Source organism: Corvus kubaryi, unplaced genomic scaffold (assembly GCF_017639235.1).
Source record: "Corvus kubaryi isolate FWS band 111438036 unplaced genomic scaffold, C.kubaryi_AGA036_p1.0 37383, whole genome shotgun sequence".
Classification (NCBI taxonomy): Eukaryota; Metazoa; Chordata; class Aves; order Passeriformes; family Corvidae; genus Corvus; species Corvus kubaryi.
Window position 1 is genome coordinate 338540 of NW_024581125.1, and position 19405 is coordinate 357944.

General features: G+C 52.9%; 2 long non-coding RNA genes across 3 annotated transcripts; both read left to right on the top strand.

Annotated features, from left to right (window-relative positions):
- Positions 1-304: 304 nt before the first annotated feature.
- On the top strand, positions 305-16877 carry LOC121668041. Of its 2 annotated transcripts, none has more exons than XR_006017233.1 (3): positions 305-813; positions 8030-9584; positions 13877-16877. It is a non-coding gene; the product is annotated as an uncharacterized LOC121668041 (long non-coding RNA). The 2 variants fall into 2 exon arrangements; XR_006017234.1 differs by lacking the exon at positions 305-813 and having other exon boundaries at positions 3769-8702; positions 9439-9584.
- Positions 16878-18289: 1412 nt separating this feature from the next.
- On the top strand, positions 18290-19119 carry LOC121668058. Its single transcript, XR_006017242.1, has 2 exons — positions 18290-18330; positions 18457-19119. It is a non-coding gene; the product is annotated as an uncharacterized LOC121668058 (long non-coding RNA).
- Positions 19120-19405: the final 286 nt, after the last annotated feature.

Sequence of the window (19405 nt, forward strand, 5' to 3'; positions counted from 1 at the left end):
GCACCGGCTCCGCGGGGCTCCCCAGAGCTGTGGCACAGCCTGTGTCTGTGGGCACTGAGGGCAGCAAGGACCGGGAGCTGCTTCCCAGCGCCCGCATCTGCCCCAGCGTGGCTTTGCCCACCAGGACGGAGGTCTGGTGGCGTGAATTTTAGGAGTCAGATCGCAGAACGGGTTGGTTGGAAGAGACCTTAAACACCACCCCATGCCATGGGCAGGGACACCTCCCACTGTCCCAGGCTGCTCCAAGCCCCAGTGTCCAGCCTGGCCTTGGGCACTGCCAGGGATCCAGGGGCACCCTGTGCCAGGGCCTGCCCACCCTCACAGGGAAGGATTCCTTCCCAATATCCCATCTAATCCTGGCCCTCCTTCAGCTCAAATCCGCCTGCCCCCGTGCCCTGAGATGCTGCTGTGTTTGACAAGAGCAGTCAGAGCTACTCTGTGCTCACATCCTGGACCCAAAGATATGTCAGCCAGGAGGACTTTGGGGGAAAAAAGCCCCAAGACTCAGCATGGAGGCTTCTAAATGCTTGATTTAGACAATAAATCCCAAAATAAAATGGTGAAAGCTGTGAAGGAGGGTTATGAGGTATCTTATTCCAGGTCCGTCTGGAGCTGGGTATGTTCTGAAGCTTGCAAGTGTGGTTCTTGTTATAATTGCTGAATGTTGTTCTGATTGCTGAATGTTGTTCTAATCACTGAATTTCGTTCCACAGCAATTATTTCACTGGTAAAACCCAAAAGTCTCTCATTTTGCAAAGACTGTGAGGCGAGACTGGAGATGGCAAGAAAATTTCCAGTAGAGGAAAACCACCGGTGAGTTGGGCATGATGTCAGCAAGTGTTTTTGTTGTGTCTTTTGTAGGGGACTGGACGTGCTCAGGGTTTATTTCAAGTTGGCTTTGCTGCTGTGTGCTGAGAGCTGTTGCCAGAGGTAAATGTGGAGTCATTAAGGTAGGAAAGGAGCTTTAAGGTCCTCGAGTCCAGCTATGAACCATTGGGCCCTCATGGGGACAGAGTTAGTTCTGGTTGACAGGAGACTTTAAAACTCTTTTGTTTACTCTTCCCAGTGGTGTAGGCACCCCAAAAAACACCCCCCAACCATCTCTGCCCCCGCCCCCCATCCCTCTGCCTGTTCAGACACTGCCATCACATCCCATCCTCCTCCTCCTGCCGCTGTTTTGCTGCAGGGACAAGCCCAGATATTTTTGGCACGAGTGCTAATGTTCTTGAAATGCCTTTGAGCTGATAGCAAGCCAGCTAGTCAGGGACTTGTGGGATCCTCAGCGACCTTGTTTCAGAAGCAAATTGTCAGGGTTTCAACCTGTTAATTTGCTTTCTTGCAAGCTGCCTGGAGGGCTTGGGAAGCAGGGCCCTGGTCAGCTGAGATCTTGGCAGGGTGCTTTCAGGAGGAGGTGCTGCCTGAGGACAGGGGGATGTTAGTGCTGGGCTGTGCTGCTGCTGGTGGCAGTGTGGTGAGGGCATCCCAACCCCTACATTGGGCATTGGCTGGTGACCTGGCTGAAACCAGCGATGAGCAGTGTGCCATCAGACCTTCTGCGCTGTGACGGGCTCGGTCTGTGCTTGGTGGTGCTCTTCTGACTCCACCTGAGGGGTGCTGGAGGACAGGATGGGTTTGACATTTCTTCAAGGCATCGCCTCCCAGTGCGGGGTTGTTTTCCCCGCTGAAGGTTTTTCCTGGGTGCGCAGCCTGCATTCTCCTTGTTGTGTGGAGACACGGAGTGTTTAATGGTTAGGTCTGAATTGGCCCGAGAACAAGGTGCCTCTCACCTGGAAACAGCTGTGCAGGATGGAAGGGGGAATGGGTTTGGGTTGGAATGGACCTTACAGCTCATCCCATTCCACCCCCTGCCAAGGTCCGGGACACCTTCCACTGTCCCAGGCTGCTCCAAGCCCCAATGTCCAGCCTGGCCTTGGGCACTGCCAGGGATCCAGGGGCAGCCACAGCTGCTCTGGGCAGAGATTTCCTCTCTCTGACAGCGAGTGGGATTAGGTTCTTTAAGACTATCCACCCCAAGAAAGCCAGATCCTTATTCCTAGTGAAGGTTATTCCAAAGCCCGGAGCAAAGATGAAAAGGGAAGGTCAGCGAGCACTTAGTTAAATGTGCAGAGTGTTGATAGCCCCAGCACAGCTGCAAGTGTGCCTTGGGCTGAGACACAGCCTTTGTTCTCCTGCCTCACTCCGGCTGGCAGAGAGAGATCTGACACCTTGTTATCTTCTCCAAGCTGTCCCAGCATGGTCTGTGCTCCTGGGGCCACTGGAATTCACCCAGGGCCCTCGGAATGGGAAGATGCTTTAAACGGGAAGCATTTAAATGTGGCTTTCCAGCATCTTCATCCCCAAGCCCTTGCTTATTCCCGGAGTGAACAAATCCAAATAGCCCCGCTCCTCCCCCAGAGCCTGTGGCACCACCTGGAGCCTTGTGGCACAGTGGAGACTGGGTTACACATTTCCCCAGGGCTTGTAATATCCAGTTAAAATAAAGGCAAGGAACTTGGAAATTATTTTGGGAGGACAAGTTTATACCCCCATTCCCCCTCCTGATGAAGATCTTCATGGAGCTGTCAGGACAGGATGGATGATACCTCTCACCCCTTACCCGGGACTTGCAAGCCGTTAGCAATTTCGCAAAGTAAAGTGGAAATTGGGTAACTCCCCTCCACACAGCCTCTTTCCCTCGGTTTTGTTTTGCTATTTGTTTTTCAAACTGTGATTAAAGCTACGAAAGCTTCGGCTCCACTGTCTGTAAACGGTGTGCCCATGTTTGTGCTGGCATTTGAACCAGAACCATCTCCCTCAGGAACCCCAGGGAGCTGGGGAGGGCAATCCCCCCCTGGAATGATAAAAGCTAGAGCACTTGCCCACTAATAAATTTAGGTGCTAATGCCTTGTTTTTGTGCTGTTTGGTTGCCATAGAGATGGGGCCGCCTGAACTAATGGGTTTGTTGTGTGAAGTTCAGTACACATTTGCCAAATGTTCTGTTTCTCTTGTTACCTCTCTGCTTTTTTCTTTCTCCCCCCTCCCCGTGCCATGGAGCAAATGAGTTTGGAAGCAAAGCCATTCCACCCCCCAGGAACAGAGGATCCCAGGAAAGGAGCTTGCGGAGATAGATGTGGTTTTAAAGAGGTTGTTATCCTGTTCTGTACACCACAGGCCAAGGGCTAACAGGGGCACTGGCACCTGTCTGCCCAGGCCGTGGTGGCACAGGCACCCATTTCATTCCTGCACGGAGAGCTCCCATTGCTGGGCTCAGCCGATGGACGGGGTGTCTCACTAGGAGCCCCTGCTTGTGCACAGAACATTCACCAGGAGCAGCTTTCCTTGGATGGACTGACAGTAAAACACGATCAATAGGTGGTTTTGTTTGGAACAGCGACTTCCCCGTTCCTGCCTGGTGACAAATCTCATCTCTGCTTTGTTTATGAAGTAGAATTTTTACTTTAAGGCTTGGAGCCTCTCTCTGTCACAGCATCCAGCAGCCGAAGGAGGCCCTGACTCTCTTGTCCCTGTCGCAAAGGCAGTGGCATTCCAGGGAATTGTGGAGTGTTGGGACCAGCAGGGTGGCACGGGCAGGTGATGGAGGAGGTGAAGGATCTGCTGCCCAGCAAGTGGCACTGCAGGGAAGAGGGAACCAGTGAGGGGTTGCTCTTGGGGGTCCCCAAGACCCTTAAATGGGCTGCCCCATCCCTGGGAGTGTTCCAGGCCAGCATGGACAGGACTTGGAGCAGCCTGGTCCAGTGGAAGGTGTCCCTGCCCATGGCAGGGGGTGGAATGGGAAGAGTTTTAAGGTCCTTTCCAACCCAAACCATTCCATGATTCCAACACCCTCCAGTGCTACCTGGGAGCTGTCATTCAGGGGAACTCATTCCATGCATCCATGTGTGTTCCTCCTGAATTTGGACTTGGACTCAGATCTTTTTATGTAGGGATCACTGGAAATCCACCAGTGCTGAGGGGTTTGTGTGTGTGTGTGTGTGTGTGTGTGTGAGAACCTCCCCACTCACAGCACCAACCTGCACTTTCATTTAGAAAAGCCAAAAAACCCAGCAAAACCCCAAAGCTCTGAACAAATTTTTATTTTTCAAAGATTAAACGCTTGGTGCCTGCCAAGCACTAAACTGAAAGGTTTGTTGCCAAAATATCCTTTTCCAAAACACCTTCTTTTTAAAGTTCCTGCTTGCTTTAAAAAAAAAAAAAAGAGAACAAAAAGAGGGAGAATTGCTCAAGCAATTTTAGAGGAATAGCTCTAAAAGAAGTGGTTTTCCCAGGATGATTTTGCTGAAGGTGGGAATGGAGTGAACTGTGCAGGAGGACAGTTCTGGATGCCGACAATCAGATTGCTGATCCTTGAAGCATGCACATGCAGCTGGCTTTTGCTTTCCCAGCTGATCCTGCTGAAACTAGGGAAAAGCAGTGCTGGGTTAACAGTTGGACTCGAAGATCTTCGAGGTCTTTTCCAACCTGAAGGATTCTGGGAATCTTTTGAGCTGAGGAGAGCGCCAGGATCTGTTTTAATCCCCGCGGGTTGATGCAGCCCTGGCTGTGGGGGGGGATGTGACACCCGTGTTCCAGGTGCCACAAGGAACTCCTGATGCTGCCTCTCCCTGCCCTTCCCAAGCCTGTGGTGGCAGCACGTTTCCTGGGTTGCGAGGGAATTTATTTTGGAGGCGGAGAGGAGAGGAAAACGGACTTGTCAGGAAACTTGGCTGGAGTTGTTTGAGCGAGGCCGACTGGAAAACAGCTGTGCGTGCACTGAACAGAGACTGCACCCTGCACTGCCAGGGTGGGCTGGCAGAAAAGTCCTTTTGCTCCGTTTTTTTTTTTTAAGAAATAGAAATACAAGACCTGATTGGCAGCCTGGGAGGAGAAACCTGGGGCACCTGAGGGCCTGGACTGACGGGAGCATCCCAAAACACTCCTCAGTCCCTTGAGGTCTCTGTTACCCCAAAAAGTGCCAGTCCTCGTGCAGCTGGTTCAGAACAAAACTGCAGAGCAGGTGTTGGAAGGGTCAGGTGAGTAGGTCAGAAGTGAGCTGCACCTAAAAACCCCTCCCCTTTGTTAGGGGTGTATAAATAAAGTGATGTAAACCCAAACTGCCCAGCCACGCCGAGACCTTCGCTTTGCGAAGCCTTTGCCTTACTTTTGATGTTAGATGAACATCTAGTGAGCTTAATTAAAGTTTAATTAGTGTAAGTAGGGTAAATGTGGTAGGTCAGCAGGCACAGCAGATGCTAAAATACTGTCGGCAATAATCAACCTGACCAAAAAGAAAAAAAAAAAAAGGGAAAAATTCCCTTGTTAAAAAATAAATGCCTCTAAGTGACTGGTTCAGACAAGTCATCTCTCAGGGGTGGTTTTTTACTTTCTTTCCCCAGGCAATACTGACCAATTGAGAGCAAATCCTGTTCCTTCACATCAGTGAAAAAAGGAAAAATCAGTTTTTGTCCTTCACTGTGCTCTGGAATTTTGCCCCAAATGCTTTTCTGGAGTCTGGGCATATGCCATGGGGAGATGTCTCACTGCTTTCTGCTCTTCTTTTCTCTCCAGTCGAGAGCCACACGGTGAGGGCTGTGGTTCCACAGCCCAGCCGAGTTTATTAGGGATGTGATAACCATTTATTAAGGGCTTTCAGTGAAATTCAGCACTGCATCACCAGCCTGGCTGCCTGTTGTTGCTTAGGATGTCCTTCGCAGCTATGGGTGATGTTTCCTTGACTTTGAAATGAAATTTGGATGTGACTTGGGTGTTTTGGCATGCAGGTATCTGTGTTTATCTGTGGTGGTCTCTGTTTTTTGTCCTGCTGGGTGCTGGTGGCAGCACAGCCTGAGCCATCGAGTTTTGTGGATGAACCCTTGACCTGTTCTTGGATGTGCTCTTGGATCAGGAATCCCACTCTGGCCACGAGGTTCTGGTAAGCCACAGCATTTTGCAGTTGGCTCCAGCAAAGATTCAGCTCGTTTCTTATTTTTATCTGTCTCGATTGGATCATCCCTAAAAATAATCTGCAATGCAAGATACCGCAGTGCTGAATTCCCCAGCTGAGCAAGGGGAACATGTCGAGAGGCTTTCTTGGATCAAAGGCCTCGGAGAGGAGCCAGAAGCGAAAGCCAGGCTAAAGTTCAGGAGCATCCCTCGGATGCAGAGGGTAGCAGCACACAGAAAGCTGCTGCTCTCGTGAGGCTTTCTTGGGCTTTGGGCTGTGCAGCAGCCAGGCTGCAGGGAATGTGAAATGCCTCCTCCCCGGGGATCCTGTAATGGCTGGGAAAGCGGAGACGAGCAGGAGGTATTTAGGGCAATGGTCTCAGACACAACAGGCTCAGGGTGTGCCCCCAGAAGCCGTGGGTCAGACATGGGCTAGGAATTCCAGTGGCCAGCAGAGCCTGCTCTTGGAGCCTGCTGGAGCTTCCGTGTGGAGCCCCCGGCAGCGAGCACTGCAGGCCTGGAAAAACACGCCAGCAAAATCTGCCAACGAGGGGGAACGTGTGCTCGTGGTTGGTTCGAGAGGTCTCAGATGGAGGGAAACTTCCCTTCCCAGAAGCACACGAGGAAAGGACGCCTCTCTGGGCTCCATGGAGGTCCTCTCCAAGTTTAGTGTTCTGTGATGGCGTGAGATGGAGGCGTGAGGGGCCCTAAGGCCTTCTAAAGTGTCCTTGAACCCAAGCACAGTAAGCTCCCCTGTCAGCTGGAACTACGGGCAGATGTCTGCGCTCACACAGCTTTTTCTGGGTGACCCTGCTGGACAAGGGACACTGGGGAGGCGATGAGCTGATGTCTGGGACGCTGCAAGGCCTTGAAAGCAAAATGCAGCACGGGAGATGAGTCAGAGCCGCACTAACGCACAGGCTGCTCCTGGAAAAGCAGAGCTGCCTCCCCCCTCTGGGTCAGGGCTGCTGGGACCACCCAGCCCAGGGCTCCTGGAGAGCCACCCCTGCTGTTCTGCTCCGTGGGAACTCCGCGTGGCCGCAACAATGCCTCCGCGGTGCAGGGCCAGGGCAGGACACGGGACACGGCCCCTCCGTCAGGGCACTTGGCTCCATTTCCTGCCCAGGCACCACCCTCTCTTTCCATTTGGCTGAGGGAATGTTTAATTATTATTATTATTATTGTTATTTTTAAATAGAGCAGTTTCGACAACGTGAACTAACGTGCCCTTGTGGGCACATGGGCAAGCTGGGGCATTTCCTGCCAACACAGACTCTTTTATCACTGCTTATTGGTGTCACCTGCCTCAAACCCTGACGGGGAGAGTGCTTTATTTTCTTTTTTGTTTCTTTTTTAATGAGCTGTTCAGTCCCCTGATTTCTAAGTTTCCAAGAGACTTAAAGCAAAGCGAGACCTTTTAGGTCAAATTAAACGTTTTGGGTCAAGAAAACTTTGTTTTTGAAATCCAGCTAAGGAATATGAACTTTCAGTTTAGGATTAGCCTAAACCAATTTTTTGCAGGTGTTTTTTTCTTCCTGTTTATTTGTAGAAATGAAAGGGAAAAGCTCTGCCCTGGGGTAGTGCAGCTCCCTTTCCTGGTGTTCCACCCGGGATGAGCGTCCTGAGAAGGGAACGGAGCTGGGCAAGGCTCTGGAGCTCAAGGCACAGGACAAGAAGGAATGGCTGGTGAGGTTTAGAGCAGAAATTGGGAATAATCTCCCCACTGGAAGGTCAGTCAGGCATTGGACCAGGCTGCCCAGGGCAATGATGGAGGCATTTCCCTGGAAACATTCAAAAGGCGTGTGGATGTGGTGCTCAGGGGAATGGTTTAGTGGTGTTGGATTCATGGATGGACTTGGTGATTTTGGAGGTCTTTCCCAACCTCAATGATTCTGTGATTCTTTTGGTTAAAAGGAAATGGAAACACAAATAAAAAAGGATTAACCTGCTGTTTGCAATGCTGGGCGTGCTCTGGTTTGGGAACAGCTTTCCCCTCCCCAGATGAAAACTCGAATCCATGCTTGCTGTATTTTAGTTTTGATCCATTTTTACCCTAAAAAAAGTGTGTTAATAAGCATTTCTTTGCAGCTAGAGAGCCACTTCCAGATGTGTTTATCCCGAGTGTCCTCGTCCTGTGTGCCATTTGGTCATGCTGAGCTCGAGAGGGAGCTTGTCCTGGACCCCGCTCAGAGGATGTTGCTGCAGGAGCCACTGCTCTGAGCAAAGCGCTGTGGAAACATCCAGGAGACGTCTATTCTCACCCTGATCCCTGAAATGTGTCCCTCATAAACACAGCCAAATGATTCGGGTGCTTTGTCTGCGCAGAGCGGGGGGAGCTGTTGTGGGCACTTTGAGAGCTGGAGTGTCTTGTTTGGCATGTCAGGTCTCAGCACTGGAGTGCACAAAGAGAGGGCTTTGCATCTCGTCATTTATAATTCAGCCCAAGAAATGCACTAATACTTTTATCAGAACGGGGAACGTCACTCAAAGCACAAAAGCACGAGTCACCCAGGAACAGGCAGACATTGAGGGCTGCTGCTCTCCCTGCCTCTGGAGTAACAGCCAAGAATCAGGGAGATTTTCTCCTAAACAAATGTTTTGCTGTTGTGTGTGTGAATAAATACAATTTCTCTCTCTCTCTCTTTTTTTTTTTAAGCAGGCCAAGGAAGGAAAGGAAAAGCTGAAGTGCCTGAGGTGCAGGGAAGCATTTTGCTCTATTCCCTCACTTTGCTAAGTGCCAGCTGTGTTTGCCCACTGCAGAGTAAGAGCAGGAGGGCTGAGGATTCGGGATGGGAGGAATTTTGTCACAGCTGTCCCTGGTCATGGGACCTCTGGTTCTGCTGGAGGTTTGGTGGCCAGGCAGTGAAATCAGGGGGTTCAGGGAGATAAACCCACCCCATCCAGGTGGGAAGGGTCTAGGAGCAACCCAGTCTAGTTGGAACCAGGTGATCTTTAGGGTCCCTTCCAATCCATGGCATTCAGTGTTCCTGTGGCAAGGAAGGAGGTGGTGGAGAAGCTTCTCTGTGAGCAGCACAGGATGGTTTTGAGTGCCCCCTAAAGCGCTTCAGCTCAGAGTGAGAAAGAAAAAAGTCCCACTTGGGAATGCTCATGCATTTGCCAGGGTTGCTGTGGCCACAGTATGTCCTGGGAAGCATGGCACCTGCCCACGGCTCATTTAACAAGCCCTGGGTGGCAAAGAAAGCAGGAACTGCCCTTCAGAACCCCATGAATGGACCTTCTCCTGCAGTCTCCCGGTGCTGATGAAGCCCAGCTTCACGGGCCACAGGGGAAGCCATAAAGCTGCTGTCGTGATCCCGGTGCTGGAGCCAAAGGCAGCTGGAAGGCTGTGGAGAGGCTCTCAGTGACTCCAGTGTGCTGTGAGGTGGGGCCCAGGCCATTAAAGCTCCACGGGGACAGGCGAGGGGAGGGAAGATGTGTGGGAGTAGGACTGCAAATCCCTCGCTGAAACTGTTTGTTCTCTTATTTTTAATCTCCAGCACCACTGGACACGGTCGCTCTGGAGGGCCTGCCAGACCACTGAGTGCTCCATCCCTGCCCTCCAGACACCCTCTTCCTGGAGGAAAGTCGGCAACTTTGGGTTTATTCCATTTTCTCACCCGTGCCAAAGCCTCTTTAATATCAGGTTTGCTGTGGGTTTGTTTGGGTTTGGTCCCACAAACGCCTCCGGGGCAGGTCAGTCCATCTCCCAAGCCACCCCTCAGCTGTGCCTTTGGAGCTCACAAAATCCAAGGAGACCTCCGTTGTTCTGCTCGAGCATCCCTCCCCACGAGAGTCCCAAGTGGTGGGAAGCATTAGGGAATGTTACTGGTGAACAATAGTCGTCTGGTGGCGACGCTGGTGATTTCCCTGGTACAAAAGGCTGCTGCATCCTCTGTGATAATTCCCCTTTCTTTTCCTCCTTGTTGGCTTTGTGGCTTTGTGATTTATTTGCGGGCTGGCAGGCGTCCACAGCCCTGCAGGAAATGGATGTCTGCTCTGGTGTTTGGGGGGGGGGGGGGCATATAAATGTGTAATTTTCCCACTACATTAATTACAGGCATTTCTCCCTGGCTGGAGCAGCTCCATGGTTTCTGTGCCCTTTTGGTTTGCTCTCCCCAGCCAGACTGAGAGAATTTATAGGGAACCCCAGCTCTGACATCCTCAGCTGAGCTGAGGGAAAAGTTAAAGAACTTGGCACAAGAACTGTAGAGGGGAAACTCACTGGTCTTTTTTACCTGATAGTAACTCCACGACAGCAGCATGGCCAAGCTTTCCCTGGCTATTCCTCCTGCTGACACTTTGCTCAAGGATAAAAGTGGTTTGCCCTAAGAAAACAACCCTCTTGCTATGGAAAAGCAATCGCAGAGCAATTTACCTTGGAATAGCTGTGCTACTTAATTCCTGGCTCCTGGAGAGAGACCCAGCTGAACTTGGAGCAAAGAAAGGAAACCCAAAGCAAAATTCAGTGTGGTTGTATCAGGTTTTGTTGGAGGAAAGGCTGGAAAAGGCACCGTGGGGCCCTGGCACAGGGTGCCCAGAGAAGCTGTGGCTGCCCCTGGATCCCTGGCAGTGTCCAAGGCCAGGCTGGAGCAGCCTGGAACAGTGGAAGGTGTCCCTGCCCATGGCAGGGGATAGAACAGGATGAGCTCTAAGGTCTCCTCCAACCCAAACCAGTGTGGGATTCTGTGGTCTGGGACAGCAGTGGAACCAAAACTCATAATTTCCAGCAGACTGAAAGTACCCAAGGTGTCCCTTGGCTTGTAATGTGGCTTCTCCATGGATTCCTGATGAAACATGTGTCCTGCTGTGATTTTTGTTGGTTTTGTCCTGCCAGAAGTGGGGGTGGAGGATCAGGGATGTCTGCAAGGACAGGGCACAAACCTGAGCCAGCTCGGTGGCAGGAAACCAGAAAGGAGGTGAGGATCTGTGACGGGGGAACATCCAGGGATGCAGGATTCTGGGGTCTCACCTCCTGTTTGGAGTCATTGCCTGGGCTCTGCTGGGATGTGTCTTGTTCTTTTTGGGGCTGGGAGCGTTCCACCCACAAAGCTTCTCCCAGGGGTCCCAGCTAAGCCTTCGAGGTAAATCTCTCCAGATCCACATCAAAATTAGGCATCTTACTGTGTTTGTTCTGCGTCATCCCTGTAAATCTTGAGCACCTTCCATGCCCTCTGTCACATTTCACTTTCAGAGCCCAGCCCACGTGTGGGGCACGTGCTCCACCAGTCTGTGTGGGCTTGTGCAGGGCTGTTGTTGCATTCCTGTGGCCCATGGCAGCGGGTTGGGGCTGGGACAGAGCCGTCAGGAGCTGGGTTTCCTTGGGAAAGCACCCACCTGACCATGAGCACGGCGTGGCTGGGCCTGGACATGCAGGCTGCTCTTACATCTGCACGTGGCCTGGCCTTACTGAGAGGTGCAGGCTCTCCTGGGGAGGGAAGGATGCCCTGGTGAAGTCTATTTCACAGAATCCCAGAATGGTTTGGGTTGGAAGGGACCTTAAATCCCATCCAGTGCCACCTCCTGCCATGGGCAGGGACACCTCCCACTATCCCAGGCTGCTCCAAACCCCAGTGTCCAGCCTGGCCTTGGACACTGCCAAGGATCCAGGGGCAGCCACAGCTGCTCTGGGCATCCTGTGCCAGGGCCTCACTGCCCTTATACTAAAGAATTTCCTTCTAAATCATCTTCCCCTGATGTGAGTTTAGGCTCTAAACACAAACACCATTAGCAGCAACAGGCTCTGTGCCCTTAACTCCCTGCCCTGCTCTGAGAGCAGCAGCCCCAGCAGCAAACATCCCTCCCTACATCCTCTCAGTCCTTAGCCAGAGGAGCTGCACCCCCTGCCATCACACCGTGGCATTTAGTGTAAATCTCATCCCCTCCCTTTCCCATTTGGCCGGTTTGGGAGTTTATTCACCATTAAAGCCTTTCCTTTCACACGCTGTTGCAAAGGTAGGGATTTATTTGGGCACAAATTTACTGCCCTTGTCAGTGACAAGGAGGGGCTGCTGTGATGCTGATACAGCCATCAGCTATAGAAACACCATTCTGGGCCCTGCAGGGGGGAAAGGGATTCAGGGCAGGTGTAAAAGTGGGCCAGGCATGACAGAGAATAGAGGAGGACAAGTGTGCTCTGCTTCCAGAGGCACAGGGAGCCTGTGGGAAGGTGCTGAGCAGGAACTGTAGCAGGACATCACAGGTACTGGAGGCAGCCAGAGAAACATCCAGTGTTTATATCCTCTCTGCAGTGAGCTCATGGCAAGTTGGGATTGGCCAGGAAGTGGGTCAGGATGAAGCGGGGTGAAGCAAACAGAACCTGAAGTCCTTGAGCGAGGCCCCTTCCCCCCTGCCAAGGCCGTGCCGAAGCTCTCGTGCTCTTCCCTGCTCCAGCACCCTCCCGCCAGCCCCTCGGAGAGCTGGATGCTCCTGCGGCCCCAGCCTGGGGACTGCATGTGGGCAGAGTGGGGCTTCCTGCACAGCAACACCCTCTGGGCACTGCTCAGCTCAGTGACCGGCACGCGCCTGTCCATCGTGTCCAGCTCTGGGTCACAGGCTGGGCTGCGGCGCCTCTGTGTGGGGCTGGTGTCTTTGGCCAGCCCAGAGGCACAGCTGGTGGAGGGGAGGCAACGTCCACGTGGCCACCACGGGTGGGAGATGCAATGAGTCAAGAGAGCCCCCGCTGCTGCCGCTGCTTCTCTGGGCACCCTCCCCACCCTCCCAGGGAACAATTCCTTCCCCATATCCCATCCGGCAGCGGGAAGCCATTCCCTGTGTCCTGTCGCTCCATCCCTTGTCCCAGGTCCCTCTCCAGCTCTCCTGGAGCCCCTTTAAGCCTGGAAGGGGCTCTGAGGTGTCTCTGGAACCTTCTCCAGGTGGGCACCCCCAGCTCTCCCAGCCTGGCTCCCTGAGCATCCTCGTGGCCTCCTCTGGACCCTGCTCCGAGGCTGCTGGTATCAACCACGAAATAGAGAAAACATTGCACTAGATTGCCCTGGGCTCCCATCAGGTCTGGCAGTCTGTTGTTCCTTAAGTGGAGGGGGAAAAAAGGAGAAAGAACACTTTCTCACACACACTGACTGCTACAACAACGTGAAGTGTTTTCCTCCTGGAGAGCCCTTCCTCCCTCTCCAGCGCCTTCCTCCCGGCAGCAGAGCAGGAGTCAAGCAGCGCCGTGCCTCCTCCAGCGGGCACCCAGCACTCCAGCTCGCGCTCAAGGGTTCCTCGAAGCCAGGGCTGCGTGGGGAGAGCTCGGGGAGGGCACTCGGAGCCCCCCACCCGCGAGCAGCGCTGGGGGCCGCGCGCTGCCAGAGGCGCCGAGCAAGGAATGTCAAGGAGCATTAGGGAGATGACTGGAGGCCTGGAGTGCAATGGGAAGCAACTGCTGTTCCCAAGCAGGCTGCGACTGCTCAGCCCTACTAATCAGATTTTGGGGGATGCTCAGCTGGCTCTTGCTGTGGGGAGCTCGGGGTGTGTTTTGGTAACAGGGTCTGTGTTCCAGCGGGGAAGGAGAAGGCTCCTGATTTAATGCCCAGAGAACTGGTTCTGTTGGTGGAAGGGGAGGAAAAGGACATGTGGAAACCTCTGTATCCCCATTACAGCCCTCTGTGGGTCATTTAAAGCAAGCAAGGCAAGGCTGGGTGCTCCCTGAGGGTGTCCAAACCCAGCCAGATCTGCTGCCTGGCTCTGACGCCAGAGCCGTGGCCACTTGGCCACTCCGAGCCCCTGCTGGAAAACCAGCCTCATCCAGCAGCATCATGCCATCTTCATCATCCCTTCACCCTGCTCGCGTCAGCCCTGCCCCCCATTCCCAAAGCACCCTTTTGATCCCAGGAGCTGCAGTTCAGGGATCCATCTCTGAGCCGAGGGAAGTGGGGATCCTTTGCACAAGGTTTTAATTAGCAAAGGCTCGCGTGATTTTTTTTTTTTTTTTTGCAGGATTTGCTCCGTGGCAATTCCAGCGGGGGAAGAAAAGTTTGCTTCCATTCCCCAGCGCTCGGTGGAAGCAGCTTCCGTCAGCGCTGCCTGTGCTCTCGGTGGTGCTGGATATGGCAGGTCTATTTTTAGAAGCCAGGGTTGCCATGGCAACCCAGTGTATTTTTTTCCCCCCTGTTAAATATAGCAGCTGTTGCAGGGAACTCTTGTCCTCCTGGATGTAAAGGCTGTGTTTTTGCCCTCTGACAGAGCTCAGGGTATTAGAGGCAGACGAGAAAGGATGATTAAACAAGCGGAAGCCCAGAAGAAACCGTGGATCTGTAATTACACGGAGGGGTTTGGGATGCAGCCGTGCGTGTCTGCAGCTCCCGTGCTAAAAATGGTGTGGGGACAGGGATAGGGGAGCTTTTCCATGTGGGGCTCCATGAAACCACCCAGCCACCCTCTCTCAGCTGCAGGACTGTGTTGCATCCCAAAGCAGTTACATGCCCAAGCTTTGGGGTTCAGTGGGAAACAAACTGACTCTGTTTATTTTTTTTTATTTTTATATTTTTTTTAACTTACTGGATCCCTGTAAGATGCAAACATGTCCCATCAAAGGGCTGGTTTCCATCTCCTGGCAGGAGGGAGAAGGAGAGGGGTGGGGAGCACGATTGCTCGGGCCAAGGGCAGTCTGTCCGCTGGGAGATGGAGGTCTTTTGTTTAATTAACTAGTCCTTGCCTCATTAAATGAAGAAGGAAACCAGAGAACAGCAGACACGAGCGGGGCTTAGGATCGCTGAAAGTTTCCTTAAAAAGTGGATGCACCAACAAACAAACACAGAACCAAATTTAAACCAGCTTGAGTTTAAAGTATCTGTGGAGGTCACTGTGACCAAGGCTTTGAACAGGAATAACACATCTCTGGGAGCCTTATCTGCTCCCTGAGCTATCGTGAGAGGCATCTACTGCTGGGGATGTTATTGCTTTTCTGACTTTCATAGCAGGAGCAGCGCTTCAGCAAGCAGAAAGCTGCAGGGGAAGAGCCGCCTCTGTGGCCGTCGGGGGCTGGAGCTCACCCCAGAACTGCTCCCTGCCTGTGTCCCGGCCCCTCAGCAGCCCTGCAGGGTGCTTTGGAGGGATGGGGCATTCCCCAGTGCTCCAGCATCCTCTGGCTGAGGGCATAAATACGGGGCTCGTCCCTCGGGAAGCGCTGCCTGTCCTGAAGGAAGGCAAGGCTGCCACACCACATTTGAAGATTTCCTTGCCTCCCTCAGGGAGTGGTTTGACAGGGGCTTCTGGCCCAGAAAATGGAGCTTGCAGCTGGGAGGGAGGTTCAGGGCAATCATTTCAGATGCTGCTTTGGTTTAAATCCAGCATGGGGTGGAGGGAGGACGGTGGAGTGGGCACAGCTCCAAAAATACATGTTTGTACATGGAATGGTTTGGGTTGGAAGGGCCTTTAAAGACCATCCAGTCCCACCCCCTGCCATGGGCAGGGACACCTTCCACTATCCCAGGCTGCTTCAAGCCCCGTCCAGCCTGGCCTGGAACACTGCCAGGGATCTAGGGGCAGCCACAGCTCTTTTCTGGTGAAGCCCAATGCCCAGCGGTTGGATCTGAAGGACTTCAAGCTAAGTTCCTGTCCCTCAAATGTCCCTTGGGGTGGCCTTGTCTGGCAGCCAGGCAAAGAGCACCCAGGGGCTGAGGACAAAGCTGCTCTGGGCATTCCCCATGCTTCCCTCGCAGTCAGTGGGCCTGGATTTCCCATACAAGTGCATTTTCCTGTTGGCCTGTGGAGCCATGACCCTTCCAGCAGGGTTTGGGATCGTGCAGTGTGCCAGCAGCTGTTCCTGCTGGGGTGCCCAGCAAGGGGGACAGACCTGCCCTGTCACATCAGCCACACTGCCGGTGCCAGGCAGGTGGGTCACAGGCTCCGTCCTTTCTCCGTGCCCCAGTCATCCCACTGGTTCCACTCTGCACAAACCTCCTGCTGGTGCCAGAGGCGGGGTTTCCCCAGGAATGGGTATTCATTAAAACTCTGCTTATGCATCCACTTCCCTGTGTATTCAGGGATCATCTGGGTGTTTATGCTCCCTGCTTTCCCCGGGTTGATTTATGGGTTTGTTGTAATCCCTCCATTGTGTGGCTTCCCCGCTCCGGGCACCACGGGGCAGGCAGCAGTCCTGGGAGGTTTTCCCTTTCTCCCTGAGTGTTGGCTGGTCCATCCCTCGGCCCTTTGCAGGGACTTGTGTGAGGAAGGACCATGGCAGTGTCACACTCCACCTGGGATGGCAGAAGGGGTTGGAACGAGATGGGCTTTAAGATCTCTTCCAACCCAAACCATTCTGGGATTCTCCGATCCTGTGATCTAGCCCCGGAGCACCGAAGGCTGCAGCCAGACACAAAGCTCATCCGTGAGGATGAAGAAGGAAGCTCGGAGCACCCGGTGTACGGAACAGAGGCATCAGCACCTGCTCCCAGCTGGATGAGAAGGAAGGAGTGCTGGGAGTTCCCTCTCCACAAGTGCAGAGGTAAGAGGAGAGAGGATCTCAAAACCTCCAGAAATGTGTCCCACACACCCCTGACACCAGGTCTGTACATAATTTTGAGGCTGATACTCCCACCCACCATCCCTGCTGGAGCCACTGCAAGGGCTGTTCTGGAAGGTCTGTTCTGACACTGGGTGTTTTCAACATCATTTTTTCTTTTCCCTGGGGAACAAGTGGATATCAGAGGAATTCCTGTTCGTTGTACCCGGAGAGCTGATGGTTCTGCTCTCCCCTCTCCAAGCTCAGCCTGTATCAGCCCTCGGTGTGTTTGCCAGTCCAGCCTCTGCACCTTCTCCAGCAGCAGCACATTTGGGGAAGTTCTCTGAGAGAGGAGTGTCCATGGTAGTGCTGTTCCAAGGGAAAAGTCCACTGTTTCTGTGAGAGAATTTCTGGGCACCAGGAAAACAGGGAGCAAGTCCAGGCTGTGGACTCTCCATCCCTGGAAGTGTCCAAGGCCAGGCTGGATGGGGTTGGAACCACCTGCAACAGTGGAAGGTATCCCTGCCCATGGCAGGGGGTGGGACAAGATGATGCCTTAAGATCCTTTCCAACCTAAACCATTCCATGTTTTTATGATTTCCAGCTTGTCTCAAAGGTCTCCGCTGTCCCCATAGGAATGGGAGTTTGAACCAAAGCCGTGGCAGGAGCTGAGGAAGCAGCAGGATGAGTTTCCTGTAGGACTGTAGCCCTGTTGGCTTTCAACCCACCCTAAACCCCAGGCATCATGGAGACCCTGTTATCAGCTGTGCTGGCGCCTCCAGCTTCATTAGGGGTTTTAATTATTTTTCCTTTCTAGTTTTAGCCCCTCCAAACCCTCCCCTGAGCCCCTTCTAGGAGGAGATCCAGGAAAAGCGTGTTTGCCTTTGCTGCGACCTGAGCAACCCCGAAAGCGCAGGGAGCACTGGGGGGAACAGATGCCAAAACCTCTCCTCCTCCAACTCCGAGATCCTCCAAGGCAGCTGCACCTCTGGAAGAGAGGCAGGCCCAGCTGGAGCAGAGGCAAGGCCAGATGAGATGATGCCACGAGGATGATTTCCTGTGCCTGTTGAACGGGAGCCCGGAGCAGCCCCTTCCACCCTGGCGGGGCAGCAGCTCCGAGCACCTGCGGGGCCTGGACAGCTTCGTGCTCCGGGAAGGACGAGATGTCCCCGAGCAATGGCCGTGGGAGGGGTTTTTTCAGGAGCTGGGAGCGCTCTGCTGAAAAGGGTGATAAAGCCAGGGGGTGTTGGACACGCACAAAAGGTTTGGCCAAGGGTGGGTGCTAGCCCAGGGCGGTTTGTTGGGAAGTTCAGGATGGATGTAGGTAACAGCATCTCCCTTCCCTGCAGAGACTTCTCCGTGTTCAACCCAAAAGCTGTTGTTTTGCCGGGGTGTTGAAGATTTTTCTGGGGGTGGGGCTTTTTCTGGAGGAGGTTTTTTTATTTTTGAGGGGGTTTTGGGGTGGGGTTTGGTTTCATTTTGCATGTGATTATTTGTTTGTTTGTTTCTAGGGTTTTTTGATTTTGTTGTGTTTTGCTTCAGGGTGGATTTTTTGAGTTTTGGGGGGGTTGGGGGTTTTTGTTTCTTTTTTTGGGTTTTTTGAGGGTGGGTTTGTTTGGGGATTTTGTGGGGGGAATCTGGTTTTTGTTTGAGGTGTTGGTTTTTCTAGCGTTTTCTGGGAGGGCTGGGTTTCTGGGGGGTTTGTGTGTGTGTGTTTGGTTTTAATTTGGTTTTTTTTGTTTCTTTCTGAGTGCTGTATTTTGAAGGTGTTAAAGTTTTGGGGGTTTTTTGGGGGTGGGGAGAGTTGGGGTTTTTTTATTGTTTGTTTTGTCTGGGGGAGCAGGCTTTGTGTTTGTTTCTTTGTTTGTTTTGGTTGGTTGGTTTAGGTTTTTTCCCTCTCCAGACGAATACCAGGACGCAGCCTGGGAGGAGAGGAGATCAAACAGAGGTAATTATTAATAACTGTGAGAGTGGCCCTACCTGGGCTGGATTTTAAAGAGCCCCCAAAAGCACCCACCCCGCAGTGTAACCCCTGTGCTCACCCTGCCTTGTCTTCCATCCTCCTGTGCACCAGTTCTTCCTCTCCCTCCACGTTTTTTCCTTCTCCTCGCTGGAATTCAGATCAAGTGCCTGTTTTGTGGTGAGGATACACCTCCTCCAAACCTCCTTTGGAGCCCTGGGTGCTGTTTGGAACCCTCCACACCCTGGTCCCTGCGTGCTGTGTCCGTGGGGGACACGGGGAATGCTCGGCACACGCGCTGAAGCCTCAGCCAGGGCGGGATGTGCGTGATCCGTCTCACTTCTGGCAGCAGAGGGAAGAAAGAGAGCCTCCGAAATCTATAAATCAACCGTCTCTCAAATTGTGTGGGATTAAGGAAAAGGTGCAGAATGGAAATGATTTCCTGTGGGGGAAGCACATCGTTTCGTTTGCCTGGGAAAATGATGTCTTCATCTGTTGTCTTTCAGAGACTCTAAAAAGATTTAAAGGAGGGCTCAGAGCATGCAATTATTGTGGAACCTTGGAATCCCACGCTGGCTTGGGTGGGAGGGGACCTGAAAGCTCAACCAGTGCCACCCCCTGCCATGGGCAGAGACACCTTCCACCGTCCCAAGGTGCTCCAAGCCCCGTCCAGCCTGGCCTTGGGCACTGCCAGGGGTGAGGCACCAACAACTGAGTGTGGCTTCTCTGGGGGCAAAGTGGGTGGAAGAAAGGTCCCAGCTCTGCACTGCCCTGAGGGGATCTTTTATTTATCAACAGAGCCATGGGATGTGAATTTCTCCGGTGCCTTGGCTCAGCTGTCACACAGAAATCAAGTTTATTAAGCAGCTTTGGGCTGCAGCCAGTTCATGACAGCAAACTTTCATCCAATGATCATTACTAGTATTATTATTGTTATTATGACACCTCCTGCTCTGCTGCAAATTGGAGGGTTTTTCTGGGACTCTTGTTGGACTTTTTTGAGTTGTCTCAAAACTGGATGGCAAATTTCTGTGAGCTCTGAAACGAGGTTGGCCATCTCCAG